This window comes from Esox lucius, chromosome 24, assembly GCF_011004845.1.
Source record: "Esox lucius isolate fEsoLuc1 chromosome 24, fEsoLuc1.pri, whole genome shotgun sequence".
NCBI classification, from domain to species: Eukaryota; Metazoa; Chordata; class Actinopteri; order Esociformes; family Esocidae; genus Esox; species Esox lucius.
In genome coordinates this window covers 26,759,212-26,764,751 of record NC_047592.1, presented here as the reverse complement: position 1 = coordinate 26,764,751, position 5,540 = coordinate 26,759,212, and positions in this window count along the sequence as shown.

The following is a 5,540-nucleotide window of genomic DNA, read 5'->3' as shown; positions in this document are numbered from 1 at the left end:
TCTCACTAAACTTAATCAGCGGATGGTGACAGAAGCCTGCATTCCTTGGGTTTGCGTGTCCAGGTTATTCCTCTCTCATACTTTGTCTTCTTCCCCATCCTCCTCTCAGGCAAAGGATAATGTGATTACTTATAAACTTCAGACCCAGATGCTTTAACTAACTGGGACGAACACAAACACACACACACACACACACACACATGCACACACACACACACAAACGGGACACCATACAAAGTCCACATAGTCTGCAGATGTTTTTTTTTTATCCTTCAATGGATATTCAGTCCCTCAGTCAGTCTTCCATTATCTCCCTTACTTCATCTCTCTGTCACTCATTATAAGTTAACTCTAAGTGACAGTTTAATATGTACTTTGCCCCCCCCCCAAACAATATTAATAATAATATCAAAATACCATGTGCTACACATTATCTAATGTGGTTTCTCTGCCAATGAACCACACAACAAATAAACAAAACAACTGCAAACTGATGACAGATATTACTTTAGGGCTCATACATTTTTGGCCTAAAAGTATTTCACAAAGTATTTTAGCGCTAAAACCAATCTGGTAAGTCCAAAATCACAAACAATCCTAAAAGCTGCTGCCAGCAATTGACCTTGTAATCCGGTCAACATTTTAGAAACACTTTCTAAAATGTATCGGCTTAATAGCGAGAGTATTATGATCATAGTAAAGCTAGTCATTGATGCAGTCACTCCACCAACAAACAGAAACAACCCAATAACACTGGAATTCAAGGTTGAGACAACTCTACGCTACTGTCACAGTATGTTGAGGATCAGTGCCACCGTGCCGTGCACCTCCAATTCCCGTCACTCCAAAAACACATCCCGGACTTGTTTGTGTCACATGTCGTTAATCATTCACACCAGGTCCCAATCATCTCATTAGTATGTGTTTAAATGTTTCTCCTCTGCTCCCCTCACTTGTCATTCATTGTTTCCCTGTCTCCATTTGTGTTGCATGTCAGTGGTGAGTGTCGTTTTGTGCAAACCTTTGCTTTACATTCAGTCTGTTTAATGGTGCTCAGTGTTTATTTTCCATATTAAATATTACATCGCCTGCCACTGCGCCTGGTTCCTCCTCTCCATCACTACATCCGATCGTGACAGCTACTTGGCCACAGGGAAAATGCAGCTATGCAGCGCAGACACACTACATAGCCTATACCTCTGTCATCTGTTAGTTGAATATTACATCAAATAATAAATGCCCTCTCCAAACCCCATATCGTCTGAGAAATAATTTGGTTTCCTCATTTGCCAACTACAGAGAAAAAAAGCAGACTTTGTGCCCACAGCTGGACCCCCCCAGTGTAGTTGGTGCTATAAATGGGTCACATAATTGTACAAATTATTGAAAAGATGCACATAAAAGATGCACATTAAGAATTGTCATTGTTATTTGTAATTTTTTAACACTTGTTAACAACCTTAACAACCTTGGTGCTGCTATCTCTGCATCCTGGTTGCTCATGCTGTTGAGGATCTTTATTATGATCCAAGAGCTGTGCTCATCAAAAAAACTCTGGTTTATCTCCACCTGTGTTTGGATGTCCTTTTTTGGAACATCACATCTGCACATTCCACAGGTAATATACATATACTTTATACTTCTAAATACTTACAATACTTATATCTTGACTAGTCAGTATGTCATTCTTGATTTAATGTTTAATCAGTGACACTTACCCTACATTTTTATTTTAATATCTTTCTTTCAGTACGGCAACATGACACATCGTTCTACAGTATTGTAGAATGATGTGTATTATGATGAATTCACTGACATCAAAAGCAACAGGGTCAACCCCGCCCTTTCTCTTAGCTTAAGACTTCTCCCTATTCCTTCTGCCCAAAAGTTGGTCTTAGCAGCTTTGTGAATAGATTTAAAGAGGAAACTATTAGCTAGGAACATTTACTTCTGTTTTGGGGAAAGTGTTTTGTGAATACGGCCCCTGGCATTAATCAAAATTCTTTGATTGTATCCTTACAATGAAACTCAGGTCACGTCAGAGACTGAGACAGAGACAGCTTGATTCGCAACAAGACCATCATTATCACAAAAAACAAACATTACAGCCTCAGTAACAACAAACACAATTATAATAATAATACATAATATAAAATAAGATGACAAGGAATATAGCACATGCAAACGTACCTAAATGTTAAACAATGTATCACTACCTTAATGTTCTGCTCAACCATTTGGTAGAGCACATTTTGAGTCACAATATCTTATTGAAAGCTGTCTAGAACTTAACCTGATTAAGCCACCTCCCCCACTCGGTTTAGGTATGTTATGCAAGAAAAATCCACTAGATGATGCTGTATTTTTAAATAGTATGCCTTTTCAGTTTGCCTCCTTTCATGAAGTTAGCATAAAAAAAGGCACTCCAGACATGAGGACTCTGTTTGATGGAATTTTAAAAGGTAAGAATATTTTTTTTGACATTATACTTACAGAGGTGTTACTAATTATGTAACTTCATACAAAAAATGTATTCTAATAAGGGTTGATTAACTTTCTAAAAACATTCTCTACCAAACGGTTTGTCACTTTAAGGTAAAGGAAGTGAAGCTAAGCTAATGTAATAAAAATTTATTTGCAACAAAATGAATTACTTAATTTCATTGCAAAACTTAATGTATCATTGTTGTTAAGACGATACATGTAATGTTATTCCATTATATACATGCAGACAATTTTTATATCATTTTAATGCTTAAAAACATGCTTTATCTAACGATTACATTTTTTGTCAGTTACTGATAATACTAAGATAATACATTTACTATTTTATTTTGAAAACATTCACTCTTTTAATATCATATATTTAATGTATCAGTATGATTTTTCATAATTTCTGAGATGTTTTCAAAGTACTATATATATGGTAAATATCTAGACTAGATAAACAAATGTTGGGATACTAACATATTACTGCATTATAATAGTACATGGCTTGTAACTGTGATTTTTCCTTTCTGTTTTACAAATAATAGATGGACCCTAAAACATTATATGGTGCAAGGCCACAAGACTCTGATGCTGATCTGAGTGATGACGATGACAAAATAGAGGATCCTGATTATCAGCCCATGCAAGCAGAAGTCACTGGGGACACTTCCTGCCTACAATCAGCATATGGGTGGCATTGATCTTTCTGACATGCTGGTACATGACCCCAGCCAAGTCAAGGCGATAGTACTTTCCCCTGTTCGGATACATCCTTGACCTGTGCATCTCAAATTCCTGGCTGGTATACAAGAGGGACTGTGGCCTACTGCACGAGAAACCAATGCCCCTCAAAAGGTTCCACCTGGCAGTTGCCCACAGTTTGGGGCAAGTCAATCCAAAGTTGGGCCGGCCATCATCCCCCTCTCCACCACAGATGTCATCTCAGGAGAAACGCTACACCCAAAGACCCTCACAACCACAACCAGATGTGCGTTATGATAACTGCAGACATTTGCCACTTCACTGTGACAAGCGGGGGCGGTGCAACCTCTGTCCAAAGGGTGTGTCGAGATGGAAGTGTCAGATATGCAATGTTTACCTATGTTTGAATGCAAACCAGCAATGCTTTGTAACATACCACCAGAAATAAAGTGGATCTTGTGTCCAAAAAACATTTGTGCTGTTGCACCACCACACAGATGAGCAAGTCTGACTTATTTCTGCAAAGATTTTAGCATTTTGTTTTCTAAATGTTCTTGTTTTTAAAAGTATTTTTATACTTTTACTGTGAAGCAACATCTCAACCGTTTGGTAGAGGACTATATTAAAAAAAACTATTGGGTCTGTAAAAAAACAAACATTGATTGTTGTTGTTATTGCCCCAAGGATATAAAAAAAGCATAGATCTTTTTTTTTCATTGCTTTTTTGTTAGTGAGGAAATTTAAGGGTTAATGTATGATTTATTCCTTTCACATATGCTACATTTTTTTTTAATCTTATTTCAGTTGTTCATGCATTTTTAAGGTTTCAATTGCCTGGTATGTAATGCACTAGATAAATAAACTTGCTTTGCCTTGATTTTCCTAAGTCACTCATGCCTATGTGGAAGATGGAAAATGTTCACGATTCATAGGTAGAAGAACTTCTCAGACTCTGGTATAACAGTTGATTATTTCAAGTTTAATTACGTGGCACCATGGGAACAACCGTCACAATACTGACAGAGAAGGAGTACAGAGACAAGAAAAAGTAGCGTCATGACAGATTGTTCTGATTATGCATTTCAAGTTTCAAGCTTATATCCTCTTCCAACTGTACAGATGACTGAATTAGCATTTGCAGAATGTACATACAAGGCATAGTAGCCACTACGGTCTACTCTAAAAATGCAAGGTTGCACAAATAGCTCCAGGAGAAATCATAGAATGTCGGTTGCGGGGACTTAAGTTGACTATACTCTTCCCAATAAGGAATAGAGCTCTGTTCACCTGTAGGATGTAAGTAATAATAACCCCCTGCTTCCTCCTAGAGAACAGTTTCTTATGACGGTTTTATGGCACAGGCAGAGGCCTGTTTCTCTTACTGCTAAAAGGAGCCAACATTCCATTCATCCCTGCCCCTGAACACAAGACACTGGCCTTATAAGTTGGAGACAGAGAGAGAGACTAGCTTTTCAGCATAGGTGTAATTGATCAAACATACAGAGTAGAAATCCTTTCTAATATGAAAATGAATAAATAAAAATGACAAATTATTTTTCTACACCTAAATTGACATTCTTGGGAGATCATAGACTGTTCTTGTTTAGCTAACATGTCTTAAAGACAAGAGTATAAATAAACCAGTGGCTGTGTGTCGAGCAGTTAACCTAATAACTTCAGAGTAACACTTTCCGATAAGGGTTCATGAACAACCATTAATGAATACAGTAGTTAACGTGAACAAATGATGAACAAAGACATGAACAAACGGTTAATAATGATAGCCCTTGATTAAATATTTTACAACGCAATAAATAACAGTGTGTACTGCACCTTCGAGAAAGGTTGCGCAGACAATGTACCTATACAGAGTAATTAACTGACTAGAGGACGCTCACCCTGAGGCAGCTTTTATTGTTGTTGGCGACTTCAGTTAGGCTAATATGAGGAACGTTTTGCAGAAATACCACCAGTACATTGATTTTCCTACCCATGGGGATCAGACTCTTGACCATTGTTATGCACAAATATGAAACAGCTCCCCCGCCCGGGCTTGTAAGGTGGATCCCACCTCCATTCTTCTCCCAATCTACAGACGTCTACAACAGGACAAACCGGTTTTTCGGGCAGTTCAACGCTGGAATGAGGGATCCATTACAACTCTCTATGACTGCTTTGAAACAAACACAGATGTTCTGTGTTGCAGCTGATGGGGACATTGATGAATACACAGACTCTGTCTCAGCATACAGTGGGGAGAACAAGTATTTGATACACTGCCGATTTTGCAGGTTTTCCCACTTACAAAGCATGTAGAAGTCTGTAATTTCTATCATAGGTACTCTTCA